This window comes from Papio anubis, unplaced genomic scaffold (genome assembly GCF_008728515.1).
Source record: "Papio anubis isolate 15944 unplaced genomic scaffold, Panubis1.0 scaffold270, whole genome shotgun sequence".
NCBI classification, from domain to species: Eukaryota; Metazoa; Chordata; class Mammalia; order Primates; family Cercopithecidae; genus Papio; species Papio anubis.
The window spans coordinates 23,772-47,047 of record NW_022162784.1 but is presented as its reverse complement, the minus strand read 5'-3'; the positions used below and the strand labels follow the sequence as shown (position 1 = coordinate 47,047).

Genomic DNA, 23,276 nt, shown 5'->3' with positions numbered 1-23,276 from the left:
TGATTATATCACTATATTCTGTTTGGGTTCACCTAGTCCTCACTGCCTACACCGATTTCTAATGCCTTTATAAGTAATCATTTTGAAATCAGTGCAGCATTTTTTTTTTAGCTGTCCAGTGGAGCATTGACCTGCTGAGACCTAGAAAAAGAAAGAGAAGCCCATTCCAATTACTTTTGGTGTATGTGTGAGTATACATATATTTTCTTTTCTTTTTTGGCTAGGATTCTTGGTTGAAATAGGAGAAATAGACTTTGGATCAATTAAGTGTAAAGGAAATTCATTGGAACTGTGATAACTCACAGCATCAGGTGAATGGCTGAAATCGAGTTTGGGCAGTAAACTTGGCAGGCAAGGCATTGCCAACACTCCCACATATCATTCTGCTTAGCAGGGTGTTACCACCAGATGGACACTTGCCACTGTCTCCTCTGGCATAACCATCTCTGGGCCCCTTACCCCCACATAGTGGGGGACACTGCTGTCTCTAGGCTGTAAGCCTCAGGCCACTGGAACTTTCATTTCTTTTCTGCTCTCATGAGCAAAATTCTAATTGGATCTCTAATGATGCGTCCCTTCCTCAAGGGATGGATGCCTTGTTGGGAGCCTCTGGTCTGCTGTGTTCACATTCTACACGCCAGAATGGAGAAAGGCCTTAACTATTTAACATGTATAAGTGCTGATGTCATTTCTATTAGGTTCCTGTCTTTTTAATTTGTGTCACTGTCACACAATGTTTTTGAGTATTGTTCCCCTGATTGAATTTTTCCTGTATCTATATAGATTTTATTATACAATTTTGTATCACACTATGCTTTTTAGGAATGTTTATTTCACATTATAGTACCATTGGCCATATTATAATTATTCTGTCTTCTGTGTTCTCAGATCCTCACACATAGCACTGACTGAGTTCTCAAGAAGCAGAAATTAAGATATAGTTGGGGTGCAACGTGTTTTTAGGGATGTGTCTTTGGAAAAGAAGGAGGAGGAAGCGGAAGTGGGCCAAGGAGAAAGCCAAATTGTGGTGCAAGCTCAACGAAGCTTTAGAAGGGAAGTTGGGAAAAGTGTTGCTTATTAGTGTGTTCCCAGGAGCTGAAATGGCCAGGCCTTTATAGCCCTGCTTTACACAGTCAAAAGATCTGGTTGTGGTGGTGATGGCAGCAGTGGCCCATCTGGAGTGGCCTCTGCTAAGATGCCAGCTGCAGCTGGGAGGTACAGCCGGGGCTACAAGCTCCACAGAGCCAGTGGGAGCTGGGAATAGGTGGGAGCCTCGCCCTGTTCTGAGTTGGTTGGGGGGTGGGGAGGCGGGAGCCACACCTTCCCTGGTGTCGCTGCAGCTGCCCATCTGTGGCTGTGGACCCAGACATCTCTGAACTCTTGGGGGCCCCGGGAAGTCTCCTGCCCCAACAAGGCTCAGAAGTGCTTTCTTCCATTGCCTGGCCTTTCCCTGCTCCCAGCACCCACTCTGATTTTGGAGCAAAGTTGAGGAGGAGTCCACGTGTTGTCACAACCTGACCAGGTGTGTGCGCACTTGGGATGGTGCCGATATGCCACCTCCTGCTGCCTCGGTCTCCTCCAGACATTGGGCACCGACGAGCACGGGAGGGAAGCCGAAGGGGTGCTAAGGCCGGCTCTGCATGGGCCTGTAGGCATCCCTCTGCAGGAACAGCTTGGGCACTATGGATGACATGAATGATGGTGGCAGGAGGCATATAGGGGCCTGGGTGGAAAGGGGCGGATTCCCAGTGAAGCCCCATCTTCAAACCAGAGATGGCCTGAAGCCTGGGGGCCAGGCTGTCAGTTCCAGGTGGAGTCCCTGCCCACAGTGAGAACTTATGGTGCTTTTTCTGGGTCGCCCCATGGCCACCCATGGACCATCAGCATGCACTTCCTCCTTTCTGAAGTCCATAAAAATTCCAGACTCAGCCAGATTCACAGAGACATTGGGACTACCAGCTGTGGGAAGGACCTACCCACTCCAGGTCTCCTCTCCACTGAGACTGAACCCTTGGGACGATCTGCTTGCAGAAAAGAGCTACCCACTCTGGGTCTCCTGAGAGCTGTTCTGCAGCTCAGTGAAGCTCCTCTCCATCTTCCTCACCCTCCAGTTGTTGAAGTACCTCAGTCTTTCAAGACGCAAGACTGGGAAGACTCGGGACCCACAGAATAGTTGGACTGAAAGAGTTGTAACACAAACGAGGCTGAAACACTGGCCCCCAACCAACTCGCCACACTGCAGTTGAAGAGGAGAGAAGAGCTGTGGCCTTTTTGGGAGTCCAGACCTAGGGCCTCCCTAAGCCAGGGCTTTGACACCCTCTTTGGGGCTCTGTGGTTCCTGGCATCTCTAAGCTTCTGGGTGTCACCATATTCCCCTCATCCAGAGGCAGTAGATTGCAGCAGAAACTGCATGCAGTACATCTGGTCCAGCAGGAGCCTCACACGGAGCTGGCAGCTGCATTGGCACCTGGAAGTGCTCACCCTACCACAGCAGCTCGCATGCTTGGCTGTGTGCAGTGGCCTGACCCCATGCTTGCTCACCCACACACCCACTGCAGCTCCACACCTGGCTTGCCCTTGGCAGGTGTGGGATCCAGGCCAGTAGCATAAGTCAAGCACAACCTGCCAGGCAATACTCAGGTAGAAGGCACCGCCAGCCACAGAGGTTTATGGCTGGCAAAGTGACACCACAAGGATCCTGTGACAGTGAGAAGGGTGTGGGCTTGGGCAAGGTGGCTGTCTGCAGTTGAGGCATGTCCCAAAGAGTTGACAACTGGGGACTGCCGGACAACCACAGTCCCTACACTTGAGCACTAAGGCCTTTCTTGAAGAGGAATATTGCTGAAATATATCATGATATAGACATTTATCTCTTCATCTCATTGTATCTTTTACATTGCTTTAAAAAACTTATTTTTTAAATAATTGTAGACATGTGTACAAAAAATTGTACAGAAAGAGCCTCGATTGACTTCACTTGCCTTCCCCTGAGGTTAATATATTATATAACTCCCATACAATGATCAAAATCATGGTATTGACAATGACATAATACTAGGAACTAGGCTACACATCTTACCAAATTTCACTGATTGTTCCACTAATACATTTTTGCTGGAACAAACTTAATTCAGGATTCCATCTTGTGTTTATTTGTTATGAATGATGTTTCATTTTTACATGTATATACTTCTGTGTGAGATCCTTAAAGGTGAGTACTCCTTACATAAAGTGTTTGGCATATATAATTATTAGGCTAATAATTGTGAAATAAATAAACCCTGCAAGGTTTTGTTTAAACTTAATTCTAATATTATACCCATAATTGGTATTCAGTTTGTTTGTTTAGTAATTCATTTAGCAATGAATGATATTGAAATTTGAAGTATATACATTGGGTACATCTAATGGGATAAGTAATACAAGTCAAGCAAAAAGGTAGCCAGTTTCTTAAAACAACTCTTTAAAGCCACTATGTTGAAATAAGTAGAGAGCATAAATATAAGAGATAATAAAGTAAAACATAAGAAATACCTTAGGGAGATAATTTTGAATTTCATTTTGAAATGTGTAATTGGCATGGGATTAATAGAGAAGAGAGGGAAGTGAGTTTTGCAGAGGATATATAAAGCAACAGAAGTACAAGACCAGCATATGAGCATAAAATATGATAGTCCAGGAAAGAGAATATTTCTTTCTTTTTTGAAATCAGGCAGATAAAATTTATTAAAGACCCTCATCCAAATAAACAAGTAAGTCTTTTGAATGATGAATTTCTTTTCTGACCTCATATGAATTTTGTCTGATTGATAGAAATTTGCTCTTTGCTTTATTTCATCCACTCATCCATCTATTCATTCATACTTTATTTATTTATTTGTTTGTTTTTTGAGACAGCGTCTCTGCAATCTTGCCTCATTGCAGCCTCTGCCTATCAGGACCAAGCAATTCTCATGCCTCAGCCTCCTGAGTATCTGAGATTATGAATGTACATCACCACGCCCAGCTAATTTTTGTATTTTTAGTAGAGATGGGTTTCAACATGTTGGCCAGGTTGGTCTCAAACTCCTGGTCTCAAGTGATCTACCCACCTCAGCTTCCCAAAGTGTTAGGATTATAGGCCTGCACCATCGTGGTTGGCCTTATTCCTACTTTTGATATCTCAGAAGTCTGTAATCATACGAACTAATTGCCTACTGGGAGAAGGGAGATGGATTTGGAAATAATAATTCAGACTGAAATGCAGATTTTCTCTTCAGTTATGTGGCTCCTATAAGATATCATACAAGTTGTTTAAAAAAATCTCCAGTTTGAAGGACAATGTACCTGGTTACTCAGCTTAATAGAAAGATAGTAATTGCATTCTTCAGTTACTGATTTATACAATATATTAATGATGCCAGTTGTTTTCTGAAGAGGGTGCACAATTGTCAACTACTCTCTTTTTATTTTACCAAATGCATAGTAATATATTTATTTTTTCATTGGGAAACAAAATTTGTTACCTGGCTACGTGCATATTTTTCGATAACTCAAAATCTTGAATTTTGTTTGTAAGTGACTGGAAAGCTTTGCTTTTTCTGGAGTGTGATGGCTCTAATAGAGTGAGATTTTAACTTAAGCTTGGCATTATCTTGGGTGAAAAGAATTAGCACACTTAATGCAGCTACTTTCCTTCTCCTGAGACTTTAATTCTCCTTCAAATGACCAGTTGAGAAGGCAGTCTCTAAGGACTAACTGGCATAATATTCAATGTTTTGTTTTTTACCTGAAAACCAAGTAATTGAAAGCCAACTGCATAGCTGGTAAAAAACAGCCAGATAATGTTAGAATGTTTATTGAACTTAAAATATTAGATCAACATTTCTTCATCTTTTAATAAGGAAAACACGTTTGGTACTATAAGACATCTTGAAAAACATGATATTTTTTAAATGATGATATTTGTGAGGAGAATTTAGATGAATATGAGGTTGTGTTACAGCTCTGTTTGCTTACATTAAAAAATTGGCAAACCCATTTGATTTGGGAAGAAATGTTCTCAGTCACAAGTATCAATGGTGTGGCCTTTTTACTTAACCATCCATATTTAGTCAGCTGTTAAAATGTATAAACCAAACTCCTTATTATCTCTTGCAACACTGCTCCCTCCTTTCTATATTCTGTCTCTATTAGTGACATCATAATGTGTGCAGTTGCTCAGATCAAACTCACAGTGTTGGTCATTTGCATGTGGGGTCACTCTGGACAATTTGTACACTGCACTTGTATCTTCCTGGCATTGATCACTCTGAAATTTTACGCTTTGTTTAAGAGATGTTTCCCGTAGAAGGTAGCGTGTCTGCTTCTTAATTCTAGACCTTAGACCATTTTCTGGCATGAAATAAGCAATACATATCTGAGGAATAATTGCAGGATTAAATGAGTGAATAATTTATTTCTGTCTGTTATATCTAATTAGCCTTCAAGAGCTGTTGGTTTTACTTTTGAAATATCTCTCATTATTTTAAGTTCTGTGGTACATGTGTACGATGTGCAGGTTTGTTCCCTAGGTAAATGTGTGACATGATGATTTGCTGCACCTATCAACCCATTACCTAGGTATTAAGCTCAGCATTCATTAGTTATTTCCTGATGTTCTCCCTCCTCGCTCCCCCGACCACAGATCCCACTGTGTGTTGTTTCTCTCCTTGTGTCTATGTGTTCACATTGTTTAGCTCTCACTTGTAAGTGAGAATAGGCAGTGTTTGGTTTTCTGTTCCTGTGTTAGTTTGCTGAGGATAATGGCTTCTAGCACCATTCATGTCCCTGCAAAGAACATGATCTCTTTCCTTTTTATGGCATAGTATTCCATGGTGTGTAGGTATCACATTTCTTTATCCAGTCTACCATTGATGGGCATTTAGGTTGATTCCATGTCTTTGCTATTGTGAACAGTGCTGCAATAACCATACACATGCATGTATCTTTAAAATAGAATAATTTATATTCTTTTGGACATATACTCAGTAAAAGGATTGCTGGGTCAAATGGTATTTCTAGTTGTAAGTCTTTGAGGAATCACCACACTGCCTTCCACAATGGTTGAACTAATTTACATTCCCACCAACAGTGTAAAAGCATTTCTAATTCTTTGGAGCCCCACCAGCATCTGCTGTTTCTTGACTTTTTAATAATAGCCATTCTGACTGGCATGAGATAGTATCTTTTGTGGTTTTGATTTGCATTTCTCTAATGACCAGTGATGTTGAACTTGTTTTCATATGTTTTTTGAACATATATATGTTCACACATATGACTTCCTTTGAGAATTGTCTGTTCATGTCCTTTGCCCACTTTTTAATGGAGTGGTTTGTTTTTTTCCTTTGAATTTGTTTAAGTTCCTTGTAGTTGCTGGATATTAGACCTTTGTCAGATAGACAGATTGCAAAAATTTTCTCCCGTTTTATAGGTTTTCTGCTCTGATGGAAGTTTCTTTTGCTGTGCAGAAGCTCTTTAGTTTAACTAGATCCCATTTATCAATTTTTGCTTTTGTTGCAATTGCTTTTGATGTTTCTGTCATAAAATATTTGCCCATGCTTATGTCCTGAATGCTATTGCCTAGATTGTCTTCTAGGGTTTTTATAGTCTTGGGTTTTACATTTAAGTCTTTAATCCATCTTGAGTTAATTTTTGTATAAGGCATAAGAAAGGGGTCCAGTTTTTGTTTTCTGCATATGGCTAGCCAGTTTTCCCAGCACCATTTATTACATAGGAAATCCTTTCCCCATTTCTTGTTTTTGTCAGGTTTGTAGAAGATCAGATGGTTGTAGATGTGTGGTGTTATTTCTGAGGCCTGTATTTTGTTCCATTGGTCTATGTGTCTGTTTTTTGTGTCAGTACCATGCTGTTTTGTTACTGTAGCTTTGTAGTATAGTTTGCAGTCAGGTAGCATGATGCCTTCAGCTTTGTTCTTTTTGCTTAGGATTGTCTTGCCTATATGAGCTATTTTTTGGTTCCATATGAATTTTTAAATTTTTTTTTTCTAATTCTGTGAAGAATGCCAATGGTAGTTTAATGGAAATAGCATTGACTCTATAAATTACTTTGGGCAGTATGGCCATTTTCATGATATTGATTTTTTCTTTCCATGAACATGGAATGCTTTTCCATTTGTTTGTGTCCTCTTGAATTTCCTTGAGCAGTGGTTTGTAGTTCTCCTTGAAGAGGTCCTTCTCTTTCTTCATTAGCTGTATTCCTAGGTATTTTATTCTCTTTCTAGCAATTGTGAATGGGAATTTATTCATGATTTGGATCTCTGCTTGTCTGTTTTTGGGGTATAGGAATGCTTGTAAGTTTTGCGCATTGATTTTGTATCCTGAGACTTTGCTAAAGTTGCTTATCAGCTTAAAAGGTTTTTCGGCTGAGATGATGGGGTTTTCTAGATATAGGATCATGTCATCTGCGAACAGAGACAATCTGACTTCCTCTCTTCCTCCATGAGTACCCTTTATTTCTTTCTCTTGCCTGATTGCCCTGGCTGTAACTTCCAATATTATGTTGAATAGGAGTGGTGAGAGAGGGCATCCTTGTCTTATGCCAGTTTTCAAAGGGAATGCTCCTAGCATTTGCACATTCAGTATGATATTATCTGTGGGTTTGTTATAAGTGACTCATTATTTTGAGGTATGTTCCTTCGATACCTGGTTTATTGAGAGTTTTTATTATGAAGGGATGCCGGATTTTATTGAAGGCCTTTTCTACATCTAGTGAGGTAATCATGTGGTTTTTGTCTTTAGTTCTGTTTATGTGATGAATTATGTTTATTGATTTGCATAAGTTAAGCCAGCCTTTGATCCAGGAATGAAGCTGACTTGATCATGGTGGATAAGCTTTTTGATGTGCTGTTGGATTTGATTTGCAGTATTTTTTTGAGGATTTTTGTATTGATGTTCATCAGGGATACTGGCCCGAAGTTTTCTTATTTTGCTGTATCTGTGCTAGGTTTTGGTATGAGGATGGTGCTGGCCTCGTAAAATGAGTTAGGGAGGAGTCCCTCCTTTTCAATTGTTTGGAATAGTTTCAGAAGAAATGGTACCAGTTCCTCTTTGTACCTCTGGTAGAATTCAGCTGTAAATCCATCTGGTCCTGGGCTTTTTTTGGTTGGTAGGCTATTTATTACTGCCTCAATTTCAGAACTCTTTATTGATTTATTCAGGGATTCAATTTCTTCCTGGTCATGCATAGGCTCAAAATAAAGGGATGGAAGAAAATTTACTAAGCAAATGGAAAGCAGAAGAAAGCAAAAGTTGCAATCCTAGTTTCTGATAATACAGACTTTAAACCAATATGTTTACATTTTTATTATCATCATATTTTTCTATATACTGCCTTCATTTCTACATTGAAGTCCTCCTAGTTTCCAGTAGTTTTTGCTAAATTATTTGATGTGATAAATTTGCTTAATTACTGAACCAGTTTTAAAGCCCTTATCAAGTCACTTTTTTTGCTAGTGGAGATATTCTTAATGCCTTATTAATTATATGGTGTAGCTTTTGATCCATGTTAATAATAACAGCATGAGTGATAGTGGCTTGCATTTCTGAGCACTTACTGTATACACCAGATGCTGCTCTAAATATTTTAACATACTACTTTTCATCTTCATAATGACTCTATAATTAGGTTGTGTTACAATTTTGATTTAAGCTACCAGGAAACTAAGAGGGAGAGAGGTTAATTGGCTTGCCAAAGTTTTCACAGTTAGTAAATATTGAAGACAAGCATTGACCCCAGGAAGCATGGTTCAGGGTCAATGTGCTTACTCACTGTTCAACTGTGTATTTGTTATAACACAGGCTTATTGAGATTTGAAAAGAGTGAGAGCTTAAGATGCAAATTATGGCTAAATAAAGAAAAGTTTATTAAAGTAATAGGGTTGAGCTAGAAAGAAGAACATAACTGATACATCGAAAGGCTTTCTAAAATAAGAAATATGAGAAAGTATATGCATTTATTCTCAACCCATATTGAACATGTACTGTATTTCAAGCACTGTCCTTGGTGCTGAGATCATATTTCTAACATTGGATAAATCTGTGTAAATGCAATAATCAAGTTATATACATATATATATATTATATTACATATATGTATTTTTTTTGAGACAAAGCCTAGCTTTATCACCCAGAATGGAGTGCAGCGGCACAATCTTGGTTCACTACCACCTCCACCTCTGTACTCAAACTCTCCTCCTCGGTCAGCTTCCTGAGTAACTGGGACTATAGGTATGCACCAACATACCCGGGTAAGTTTGGTATTTTTTTGTAGAGACAGAGTTTTGCCATGTTGACCATGCTGGTCTCAAACTCTGGAGCTCAAGCGATTGGCCTGCCTTGGCCTCTCAAAGTGTTGGGGGTAGAGAGTGAGCCACCCTGCCTGGCCTAAAATACATTTTAATGAAAAAAAAAATTAATCTTCCTAGACAATATTTTTGAGAACACATTTTCTTACGCATGATATGGTTTCAGTTTGAAGATGTAGAACACCTCTTCATGGTGGCCATGGATTTGTGCTGCTCGAGTATCTTCATGATAGCCTGCCATGAAGAGTACAGTTCATTAATAGTCTTTATTCGTAGCACTTTTGGATCTTCCAGCATTCTCGCCAATGATTTGCATTCAGTGAGTTGCTCCAAGCCAAGGACCAAGCATGGAGTTACAAGTACCAAACCACTCTACCAAAGGACAGACGATGCTTGGGAATTCCCTTTCAGTTTGGCCGAGACTTCCTCAGATCTGCATTTCAGTCTGAAACTTTTATACCTAATTTTTCCCTCTCTCCTTTCACAGATTTTAGAGCTACATCTTGGTGGGGAGGCTGCTTTTGTCTGCTACCTCTCTCCTTTAGCTTTTTGGGGCATATCCCTCAATAAATATCAAGGATTTTTGAACCCATTGTGATGTCTATTTCTCAAAGGCACTGACTGCCATGCTATATGAATTTAGAGTCTTTTGCAACAAGAATTTCATGATCTTTTATGCATACTCTTTATGTGCCACTTAATTCAATCAGAATTCCAACAGCGTATTTGACTGTATAAGATTATTCACCAGGCAAGGCCTGAGTACAGGGGCACATTATCATCAGGCATTCATGGGGACATTACTTCCTTTAACATTCTCTTTCAAGACAGGGAAGTGCCATATATAACAAAGAAGAAAGTGCCTTTAAACAAGCCTTTTGAGTTTTTTACTTCCGTTTGACGCTAAGTGTTTGCCCAGAGATAGTCATAAAAAATTGTAAATATTTCAATTAAATTTATAAAAATATGATTTTCTTCCAGGCATAGCATACATTTAATCTTAATATTAAGCATTAAAATGACAAAAACCACATTACAGAAAATCAGAGTACCACTTGTCTGTCTTCATGATTATAGATTTCTGTCCTTTCACTGTTTCCCTTTTTAAAAAGACCATATTCACCCTCAGCACTTCCTATTTATGTGCCTCATCCATAGCCTAATTAAAAACTGATGGAAAAGCCCACCTGCAGAGAATCACCATCCCTCTGTGGCTCTTAACCCTCTATTTCACCTGTTTCGTTATAGGATGCAAAACACAAAACTCTGGCAGTCTACAGATGACAGAAATAATCACTCTAAAATAAATTTCATGTCATTTTATTTTTTTAATTAGCAAGGATTTTTTTAGCAAATTATTATTGCTCAATGTGTTTAAGAAGTAGATGCAGCTTGTAATGAATCACATTCTTCTAATTTCCTAGTTTTTCTCACTAACTAACAAATCATAAAAGACCTTATCAAGTCTCTCTAGCTATTTTGGGCCCTCAACTCTGCTGGTTATTCTTACCAGGATTGATTTCTCTGGTAAATATAATCTTCACAAATCCAGACAGAATAAAGTTAACAGTATTTGTTTTGCAGAATTGTATGGGATTTTATTGATAAATAGCATTCAAGATGCCATAGGAAGTTGAGAGTAGAAATTGAAACCTGATTCTGTGAAAAAGTCTTCATGAGAAAGACTTCATAAGTTCCAAATTTATATTAATTTCCTAAGCCTCCTCACCAGTCTAACATGGAGGTCACCCACATCTGTAAGAATATGAAAGACTAGGCCAGCCATTATGGATGATGCTTATAGGCATTTTGAAAGGATGAGGCGGGAAGATCATTTGAGGCCAGGAGTTCGAGATCAACCTCGACAACATAGTGAGACTTTGTCTCTACAAAAAATTAAAAACAAAATTAGCTGGGTGTGGTGGTACAGGCCTGTAATTCCAGGTACTTGGAAGGCTGAGGTGGGAGGATTGCTTAAACCCAGAAGTTCAAGGCTGCAGTGAGCTGTGATCATGCCATTTAACTTCAGCCTGGCAGCCTGGGCCGCAGAGCGAGATCATGCCTTTGATTAAAAAAAAAAAAAAAAAAAAAAAAAAAAAAGTGAGAGACTAAAGGCAGATAGAGGAAGAGAAAGAGACTATTCAAACAAGGACAAAAGCACTTATACCACAATACTGGCCAATCATCTTATTATTTTCACAGTGTTCTATTTTTGCCAATCTCAACGTATCTTTTGCATACCAGAGGGTCATAAGAAATAACAGGCAACAAAGATGCATAAAATCCTTGGCAAAATCATTGAACAATCAGCTAGAATATTAGAATAATTAAAAAAAATCTAGAGCAGGTGTTGTCATACTATGACTTGCAGACCAAATGTAACTTGCCACCTGTTTCTGTTAAAAAAATATTATTGGAACACAGACATGTCCATTTATTATGTATTACTGATATATATGTATTACTTTCACACTGATGCAGAAGAGTTGAGCAGTTGCAGCAGAGACCATCTGGCCCTCAAAGCCTAAAGTATTTACTTTTCCCCTTTAGGGGAAAAGTTTGTTGATCCCTAGTCTAAAGATATATCTAAGAATGCAATTTAATCATGGCAGGGGAAAGTTTTCCTGACTAATGAGAAAGGTATTCAATTAATACCACATCACCAATGTGAATATAAACAATATCCTTGATTATGTCTGAAAAACATATGTAGAGTTTGTTTCTTTAAGAAAATGTTTATGTAATGTTCATGCAATTTTCAAACTTCTAAGATAAAATAATTTAAATTATCTGGATTATAAACAGGAAACAGTACATATCACTTTTAGTTATGATAATGACCTATATAATTGAGACTTTCTGTTTCATAAGCTTGGTGAATAAAGGTTCACTGATTACTGTGGCTTTTTCTCAGAGTGACATGAGCAAAGACAACTAACTTTTCATTTCTCTGCCACTTTTTCTGCCTTTGATAGACTCTGTTAGTCAAGAGAACTGAAAATGATGATGTAGTAATATGTAAAATAATGTTTCTGCTCTGTCAACAAATTGAAAATTTGTATATGTCTGCAACTTTACTGATATTTCCTTTTCTGTTTGCTTTACAATTTTCCTTTAAAAGAAAAATGAAACAAAATTATATATACCAAAACACCACTTACCATTTCTCTTAGCCCTCCCTATATCCTTTAAAGTTGGTATATATCACTCTCATGGATTTGTAACACTATATTCTATTGCTTTATGTGTGTTCAATTTTACATTAACAAAGTCATACTGAGAACACGTTTGCAACTGAATTTTCTAATGAATATTGTTTTTAGTATTTATCTTTGTTAATATATTTAAATCTAATTCATTCCTTTTATCCTGAACTGAAGTAGCCAAAGCCAAAAATAGACATTGTTTTAAGAACTTTAGAAATATTAAAACTTTTATTTTGATTACTTAAATGTTGATAAACCTCTTTATGTCTAAGCCACTGCATTTAGTCATTCTTCTACTGAGAAAGAATTAGTTTGTTCCATTTATTTATTATTTATACAAATGGGCACAGTGAATATCTTTATACATCACTTTATTTTACACTTTCTTTGCACATCACTTTCTTATAAAGAAAACAAGAGTTTCTTTAGTATACTCACTTTAGAGTGTGTGCTCTTTAAAATGACTAAACATTACCAAATTACTCTCTCAAGTTGTCCCACAAGCATGGTTGTTCTAAAAAATTTGCATTTTTTTCATTGCTAAAATAAATAGATTTTAGTATTGTCCAATTATTTTCTCTTATGCGAATTGTCCTTTTATAAACTTTTTCTCTTTTTTTTTTTTCTGTTGTGTTGTCTCTTCTCGGCAGATGAAAGACAATACTTCAAAACTTTTCTATATTAATTTATTGTCAGTTATTTATTTATATGGACATATTTAGAAATGTAGACATTTGACCATTTAAAAACTGCATAATAATCAATATTGTTCAGCCTAAGACACATATCTTCTCTAGTCTATGAATTATCTAGCAACTTTTTATGTGAGACAACTATGCTTAAACATAGGATGATAGGCCAAGTTTTGAGTGAGGACGCTTATGAATAAACCCTCTAATTACCCAAGCTCTATGTCGAGGGAAACCTCCTAATTGTGATGCAGAAAGAAAAAGTTCAAACAGAGTATGGTGGCCCTGAGCTCAGAAGGCAGAGATTAGAATCTTGTCAGGTAAAGCAGTTGAAATTTGCAATCACTAGAAAGCAGCTGAACAATGAAAATAGAGGGAGAGAGGATGAAGCAGAAGTCTGCATGGAGGCTCTCTACAAGGCCTTGGCTGTGGGTAGTATTATGGTTTCTCCAGAGAAGATTGTGTGAAATTATCAGCTGCTTTTGGGTTGAGAGGAGAACAAAATAAATAGAAGTCAATCAATGTGATAGCAGACATTTGAGTTCCAGCACAGCCAGAGTGGAGAGACCTTGTTAACACGTGGATATTTAATTGATATGGCAGAAAGATCACACCTTTGACATAAGGCCCACATTATATAATAAGGCCGACTTTAGACTTCCCTAAATCTTAAAACATAGCCAAACCAAAATATGTGAGAGAGTAAGAACTAGCAGTTTGAACACTCGCAAGTTAGAAGAGGTAAATCCATCCTAACACAACATAAATCTAAGCCCGTATATGTTTAAAAAGTTCAATCAATAGTTGCCTAGGGAAGAAAAATCAACACTATGCAGAGAAAGATAACAGAATGCAGAATCTATATAATATATCAATTATAATATCCAAAATATAATAAAAATACCATTTCTCCAAAGAAATATGAAATATTGATGCATAGCCAAAAAAATATAGAGAGGGAATAGAAACACACTCCAAGATGGCTCAGATGTGAGACTTAGGAGACAAATCTTAAAACAATATTATAAGTTCATTCGAGGACTTCAAGAAAAATATGGTCTTAATGACTAACTACATAAAGAACCTCAGTAGAGAAATAGAAATTAAAAATGCAACAAAATGGAAATACTAAAGAAGTGATGCAATAACTGGAGTGGAAAGTTTACAGTGGGCTTAATAGTAGCTGGGAGTAGCTTTCTTTAAAAAAATGGAAAGTTAAATATAAACCAAAAGGCAGTATAAGATAACTGGGGATTGTATAACTCATTAGTTAATTCTATCAGAAGAGTGTAGAATAAAATTTGAAAACAAAACAAATGAAAGCAAAATAGGGCCATATTGACATATGAGCCCTATTAGACCAATAATTATATTATATATATATGGACTAAACATTCCAATTTTAAGTCAGAAATTGTCAGGCAATTAAAAGACAAAACAACTATCAGAGATGTAATCAAGATGTGCTTTAAATATAGAGGTGAAAGAAAGAGGAAAAAAAGATATACCATGCAAACACTAAACAGAAGAAAGAAGATATGCCTATATTAATATCAGCCAAAGTAGGCTTCAAGACAAGAAATGCTATCACAGGATATTTCACTTGCTAAAGAAACAATTTATCAAAAAGACCTAACACTCCTAGATGTAAGTGTAAAAGCTCTTTAACAGTATATATAAAACAAAACTTACATGACAAATCTCCAATGAGAGAAAAAGAGACAAATTAATTTTCAGGGTTGAGAATTTTAAGCCACTCTTCCCAGTATTTGATAAAATGAGTAAGGATCTGATCAAAACTGTCAACCGATCTCATTTAATTTTTCATATCACTGGATATAAAAACTACAGAATATGTATTCAAGTGCATATGGAATATTTATCAAGATAGACCATATGTTGGGCCATAGCACAAATCTTAATATATTTCAACTGATATAAATACAGCACAGTAGTTCTCTGAAAAGAATGGAATTACATTAAAGATAAAAAATCTAGAACATTCCCCAGTATTTGGAATTATGTAACCTACTCTTATTAAAAGTTATACAGTAAGAAAATTAGAAAATGTTTTCAGCTCAAAGTATTTTCAGCTTGACATAACAGGAGTTTTTAATGAAACACAAGTTCATAAAAAACTCGTATTAAGATATGTCAAGCTCTCTGAAAATAATAAAATTAAATTAGAAACCAAAACTCTAGACAGTTCCAACATTTTAAAATTATATAACATACTTATTTGATTTCAGATGAAGCATTATTGAGATGTATTTAGAGACATTATTTATACAAGTTTCTGCCCAAGGCTTATCTTTGGAGGAAACAGAATAACATGTGTTTATGCATACTCAGAAGAAAACTCCTTGCTCAACTTGAAAGTTATTTGGTAATAAATGGTAAGACTAAATATTTCCATACACTGTACATATGTATATATATTTGTAATAATGTTTTTAAACATTGTTCAGGTAAAATAATGGTGACAGCTTTGTATTAAGGATACATTTTTTAAGTCTGAGAAATAAATTTCAATCAGTATTTTTAAAATGAATATTTCCTTTTAAAATAAACAGTGCTTTTACTGAAACTGACTAACTCTGTTTCCAAGCCAAGGCAATTTGAAACAGTCTGTTTTATAAGTGTCCTCAGTGGAAGAACCCAATTTCCTGACTATGTTGGTTTTCAATGAATAAAAAAAAAAAAAGTCTCAAAGAAAAGATGATATATTTCTGAAACAGAATAAAAGTAACAAAGAAAAGTTGAATCAATTACTGTAGAAAATCTTAGCAAATTTTCAAAAGTAAATTCTTTTTAATTAAGTTTTCAATAGAAAATTTATCCCGTTCCTTTCAAGGGCATACACTTTTTTTCAAACCTGCTATGAATGTATATAGCTGGGATGATTCATTTTGTTAAGCTGAGGTAAACATAGTCACATTTTATAACTTTTCTCTCAAGATCTAACCTGCCCATATTAATAAGGAGTCCATTCTTTCTCTTTTGTATTTATTCCAAATCTGAAATTCAGAAATGTTCAAGAATCAAGGAACTTTACTCAATCTATCTATTTTATCAATCAATCAAATTGCAATTTTGATATGAATGATATTGATAAGTACTATAATCTTTTCAAGAGGGAGGGTAATACTCTTCCTAGTGAGTATAGGTTGTAACTAAGTCTTTTGTATTGTAAAATACAATTTAACCAATGTGCTGATGAATATACAAATGTAATAAACAGAATGCATTTGGTGAACTTGTCTTTCTGAAAATTTCCCAGAGCAGAGAGCATTTAATTTCATTTATTTGTTCATTCAGTCATTTTTTTCATTTATTCATGTGTTCATTCCAAATAACAGGTATTACATGTCTACTGATGACTGAGAACTCAGTTTTACAAGGCACTTGAAAATTAAAATGATTCTAAAATATATAACATAAAAATCTATCAACTTAACAAGATTTGTAAGAGTTCCAGTTATTAGTATGAGTAATATATTGGAAATATAAAATTATCTATACTAACAATGTATTCTTTTTCATCTTTCTTTTTACTTATCTATTTCTTTCTGTTTTATAGACCTTGATCTCTATTTTAATAAACATGTAACAAAAAGCATCTCACTTATGGCAGATCAAGATTTTTAAAAAAATTTTATAAATTCATTTGTTGTGATGGTTAATCTTATGTGTCAATTTGATGTGCCATGGGGTGTCTAGATTAAGCACTATTAATTAATTTATTTATTTTTTGAGATGTAGTCTTGCTCTGTTGCCCAGGCTGGAGTGCATTGGTGCCATCTCAGCTCACTGCAACCTCCACCACCCCGGTTCAAGCCATTCTCCTGCCTCAGCCTCTGGAGTAGATGGAGTAACAGGCACCTGCCACCACACCTGACTAATTTTTGTATTTTCAGTAGAAATGGGGTTTCACCATTGTTGGTCAGACTGATCCAGAATGCCTAAGCATTATTTCTGGATATCTTTGTGAGAGTGTTTCTGAGTAAGATTAGCATTTGAATCAGTGAGCTGAACAAAGTAGACTGCCCTTCCCAAGGTGGGTGGACATCACCCAATCTGTTAAAGACCTAATAGAAAAAAAAAGAAGGGAGGAATTTACTTTTTTACTTCTGGCCTATCTGCTTGAGCTGGGACATTGGTTTTTTTTTTTTGCCCTTAGAATGTGATTTGCACCATTGGCTCTCCTAAGAGCCAATGCATACTCAAGAGTACGTTCTCAGGCCATTAGACTCAGACTGAAATTATACCACCGGCTCTCTTGGGTCTTCAGCTTATGGAGGGCAGTTCATAGAACTTCTCAGCCTCCATAGTCACATAAGCCAATGCCTTATAATAAATCTCTCTCTCTCTCTCTCTGTACATATATCTATTCATATATAATACATAATTTTATGTAGTTCTTAATATGTATTATATATCCTATTTGTTCTATTTCTCTGGAGAATTCTGACTAATACACTAAGTATATATTATTAAAAGAAATACTTTCTGGAATAACCAATGTCCAAAACAGCTAAGTGGAAATTCCCTAGTTAATGCAACTTGCAACTCAGTTGACATTTGGTAAAACTAAGAAGTAGTAAAAATGTTGTCTCCTATCACTGTCAGTAATGTGCAGTCCATAAGAATGACACTTAGCTCTAGGGCTTTAGAACTGACAGTCATTTCTTTGATAATAGAAATTTAAAAATGTACCAGTTCTACAAAAGTAAGTTTATTTAGATGAATATATATTTTTTCAATGTAGATATTGGGACTTAATGAGGCATGAATTATAAAATCGAAAACAGTTTAAAATCTCTACTTACAATTCATTCAGCCTATTGAAATTAAGTATTCCTGCTGGGATAGTTATTAAGGTATTGTTTTTCAGCTCTGAACTCACCTTCTATTTGCTTTATGGTTCTGCACCTGGGATTCTGAAAACTATATTCTTCCTTTGCCAAAGCCTGTTAAAGTATTCCAATAGCGTGCACTGGAGAGAAAATAAGCAGCAGGAGGTATGAAAAAGAAGTGCTGCTTCCATTTTGTTTTTTATTATTAGAGCCATCTCAGTAAAGGACCTTCCTATAACAATAGCAATTCATTCTAGTGTTTATTTTTTCCCTCTGCTACTTCCAGATTCAGCCTTTGGAGGGTACCAGCAGCAGTCAGGCAGCGACCTCATCAGATACCTGAGGCCCAGGTCCAGGCCCTCACCTTCACACTTCTAGCTTCTGATAACACCCGATTCCTCCTTTACTGTCCCAGCCTTAGGAGATGGAGCTGCCTTGCACAGTTCCTATTCATGACTGAAACTTTGTATGCATAGATTTCACAGGTAAGAGAGATTGTGATAACAATACTTGTTATCATTTATCTTTTTGATAATAGCCATCTGAATAGGTGTGATATCTTGTTATGGTTTTGAATTGCATTTCCCTGATAATAGTTATGATAAGCACTTACTGGCCATTTATATATCTTTGCAAAACTGTTTAGTTAGGTCCTTTGCCCACTTTGAAATTGGGTTATTTTGTTTTATTTTATTTTTATTTTACTCTTCAATTATTTGATTTCTTTATATATTTTGGATATTAATCAACATATGTTGGTTTACAGATATTTTCTTCCATTCCATAGGTTGTTTCTTCATCGTGTTGATTGTTTTCTTTGTTGTGCAGAGGATGATTTTTGGTTCGACACTATTCAATTTCTGTAGTTTTGCTTTTGTTGCCTGTGTTTTTGGGGTCATATCCAAAAATTATTTCCCAGAACAATGTCAAGGAGTTTTTCTCTTACTGTTTTCTTCTATTCATTTTATAGTTTCAAATCTTATGTTTAAGTCTATAATCCATTTTGAGTTGACTTTAGCATGTTGAGTGAAATAAGGGTGCAATTTCAGTCATTTGCATGTGGATATTCAGTTTTCCCAAAATCATTTATTAAAAAGAATATCCTTTCCCCATTGTGAATTCTTGGAACTTATGTCAAACATAAGATGACTGTAAATGTCTGAATTTATTTTTGGGCCTTCTATTCTGTTTTATTAATCTAGATGTTAATTTTAAACCAGTACCTTACTCTTTTGATTACTGTAGCCGTGTAATATATATTGTGAAATCAGGAAATTTGGTGCCTCCAGCTTTGTCCTGCTTGCTCAATATTACTTCAGATGTTCATGTACTTTTTTTTTTTTTTTTTTTTTTTTGAAACGGAGTCTTACTCTGTCGCCCAGGCTGGAGTGCAGTGGCTTGATCTCAGCTCACTGCAAGCTCCACCTCCCGGGTTTACGCCATTCTCCTGCCTCAGCCTCCGGAGCAGCTGGGACTACAGGCGCCCGCCACCTCGCCCGGCTAGTTTTTTGTATTTTTTTTAGTAGAGACGGGGTTTCACCATGTTAGCCAGGATGGTCTCGATCTCCTGACCTCGTGATCCACCCGTCTCGGCCTCCCAAAGTGCTGGGATTACAGGCTTGAGCCACCGCGCCCGGCCGATGTTCATGTACTTTTGTGGTTCCATATAAATTTTAGGGTCTTTGTTTTTTATTCCTCTGAAAAATACCTTTGGGATTTCTGTGGGGATTTCATTGAATCTTTAAATTGCTTTGTGTAGTATGGACAGTTTAGCGATATTAACTATTCTAATCCATAAACACAGGATATCTTTCCATTTGTGTCTTTTCAATTTCTTTCACCAGTGTTTTAGAGTTTGCAATGTACAGATATTTTTTCTTCTTAGTTGAATTTACTCCTAATTACTGTATTTTTATGCTATTCCAAAAGGGATTGTTTTCTTGATTTATTTTTCAGACAGTTTGCTGTAAGTGTAACTAAATACTGTAAATTAGGTTCATTATGCAATAATTACCAAGTTTTCTGAGTCTGGTAAGGCAGAATGTCCACAGGCAACAAGTTACATGAAGATTTGACTTAGTCTGGATGTCTGGGGCAGCTAGGAGAAGAGCAGCTTCCTGCAGCCATCTCTGCTATGCAAGACTTGAAGATGGTGCAAAATTTATGCACTTTCTATAATAATGTCATTATAATGTAACCCCTTTATAGTGGAGATTTATATCAAATATAAATTAAAGTGTTAGAATTAAAATACATGACTTTAAGAATTTTTTTTTTTTCTTTTGAGACAGTGTCTCACTTCCTGGCCCAGGCTGGAGTGCAGTGGCATGATCTCCACTCACTACAACAGCTACCTCCAGAGTTCAAATGACTCTCCTGTCTCAGCCTCTCGAGTAGCTAGACTACAGGTGGGTGCCAGCATGCCCCGCTAGTTTTTTTATTTTTAGTAGAGATGGGGTTTCGCCATGTTGTCCAGGCTGGTCTCTAACTCCTGGGCTTAAGTGATCCACCCGCCTCGGCCTCCCAAAGTGCTGGGATTACAGGAGTGAGCTACTGTACCTGGCTGACTTTAAGATTTTAAAGATTCTAGGAAGACATTTTATCCTTAATTTTCTCCATACATAACTACACTGATCAGGAAATCATGATTATCAAGTACTTCTATTAAGATTTTGCAAATAGCTTTAAGGGTTCTGATTATACAGGAAAATCAAAATCATATTATGAACTGTGTTTTACCTAAGCGGTCAGCATTCAAAACAAATATTAGAACTTCTATTGGGCTAAGGTTTGTACTTTATCCTACTGCTATCTTGTTATACTTATTTGAAAAATAGATCAACACAGACATTTAAAGAGAAATCTATTTTCTAGAGAATATTTCCATTCACTCTGAAATAGCAGCTCAGCATTTATATCTGACAGTTCTATTTATCAATGTACTGTGGTGTTTGGTAAAAATGATAGGTATGCAGAATGCTTTTCTATCTCATAAGCGGCAATTGTGAGGTATCTGTATGTAGGTTATTCAATCTTACTACCATGTATTCTTTCTGAGAATACAATGAAATGAAAGAATATGTAATTTTCAAGTAGTGTAATAAGGCTAAAGGTTACTGGATTAATAGAAAATTGTTCATTGCCATCTCCTTGCAAAGAACTTCCTGACCACATTGGTCAGCCTGTTAAATCCTTTCATAGCTTGTTTAATTTCTTTTTGCACAGTATTAGATACATGCTTTATTAATTATTTATTGTTTCTTCCATCTTACCAGGATACAAGCTTTATGAAGTCAGGGACTTTATTTTGTTCATCATTGTATCCTGGCACAGTGCCTAACACATTTTAAAGACTCAAAAACAAAGTTTTTAAATTTTCATAGATTGAGGGGTACAAGTGCAGTTGTGTTACGTAGATGTATTGTGTAGTGATGTAGTCTAGGCTTTTATTGTATCTATTACCCAAACAGAGTACCTTGTACCCAATACGTAGTATTTCATCCCTCCCTCCCTCCCCCCTGCCCAACTTTTGGAGTCCCCTGTGTCTATTATTTCAATCTGTATATCTGTACGTACCTATTGGTTAGCTCCCACTTATAAGTGGAAGTATGTGGCTTCAAAAACAATTTTATTTTTAGATTAATGGAGAAAATTTGTGATTCCATTTTATCTCCAGGATTGGCTTATTAGTTATACTTTCTTGGGTTTACAACATACATCATTAACTTATCTCAGTCTAACTTTAAATATTACATTAGTTGACTTATTGTAGAAGGAGAAACTTCCATCTTCTCTATTATATTCTTTACATTATTATTGTCATGTATTTTAGCTTTATATGTTAAAAAAACTCGTAACACATTATATTTGCTTTAAACAGTTAATTATATTTTAGATTAGTATAGACAAGAAAAATGTGTTTTATATTACTGTCATTTTTATTATTTCTGATGCTTTTTATTTCTTTGTGTCATCCAAAGTTCTATCCAGTATGATATTTCTTCTGTCTGAAAAATTTCTTTTACCATTTATTGTATTTCAGATCTACAGGCAATAATATTTCTAAGTTTTTGCTTTTCATTTTTCAAAGACACTTTGCTAGTTATAGAATTTTGGTTGAAAGTTCTTTTCCTTCCAATACTTTAAAAACATTGATAGTTTTTATTGTGGCTTGCATATTTTCTGAAAAGAAATCTTAATGTAATTTTTGTCTTTCTTGGTTTCTCTGTATGTATCTTTTTACTGTAGCTGCCTTAGGGAGTCCTCCTTTTCTTTTATTTTTAGTGGTTTAGTTATGCTATATCCAGGTTTTTGTTTTTCTTTTTGCTATTTTTCCTTTTTGGGGTTTCTTGAGCTTCTTTTTAAATTTTGATGAACTCTCAACCATTACCTCTTCAAGTATGTTATTGTTGCAGTTCTTTCATCTCCTCTGGGACTCCAGTGAAACATACCTTAAATTGTTTGATATTGTCCCTCAGCTCTTGAATGTTATTATACTTCTTTTCTTTACTTTTTCTCTTTGTGTTTCAGTTTAAGGAATTTCAATGGACTTATCTTCAAGTTCACCAATTCTTTTCTCAGCTGAGTCTACTCTACTAATATAGCCATTGAGATCATTCTTCATTGCTGATATGATATATATATATTTTCAACTTAGCATGGACTGAGATCACTCAATCACCTGTATTTACATGGCTGCTGTACTGAAAAGTCTAATAAAGCTTTACTGATACGTTTGGCAGCTCATTTCATTTCCATTTGGTCTCCCTTTGTACCTGGTCTCTCCTAATTCAGTAATAAAGCACAATTTTCTTTACAGCCTGATGATTGGGATCCCCATAGAGAAAGTAGAACCTGCCAGGTCTCTTACAGGATAGGCCTGGAAGCAGCAGTGCATCACTTCTGCAGTAGTTTATTAATAAAGTTAAGTGACAAGGCCAGCCTAGAAAATAAAAGTGACTCTTGTGGCAAAAATAAAATGGGCTCACTCCCTTGGTGAGAAGGTCTTTGGAAGAATGTCCATCATTACTCCCGAATTTGCTTCCAGCAACATTCTGGAGTCATCGTATTTGAAGAAGTGGTCAACAGAGTAATCAGTGAGCTTCAACTATGGTAGAAAAATGACACTATCATATTCTGTAATTTTGTTTAGAATATAATTAGACCGACCCATTTAGCAGTC

General features: G+C 36.1%; 1 long non-coding RNA gene across 2 annotated transcripts; it reads left to right on the top strand.

Moving 5' to 3' along the window:
- The first annotated feature begins 5,243 nt into the window (after window positions 1-5,243).
- Window positions 5,244-22,838, top strand: LOC103887578. 2 transcript variants are annotated; one of them, XR_001906434.3, is made up of 5 exons: window positions 5,246-5,332; window positions 15,488-15,634; window positions 18,133-18,259; window positions 18,381-18,579; window positions 22,625-22,838. It is a non-coding gene; the product is annotated as an uncharacterized LOC103887578 (long non-coding RNA). The 2 variants fall into 2 exon arrangements; XR_651725.4 differs by lacking the exons at window positions 15,488-15,634; window positions 18,133-18,259 and having other exon boundaries at window positions 5,244-5,332.
- Window positions 22,839-23,276: the final 438 nt, after the last annotated feature.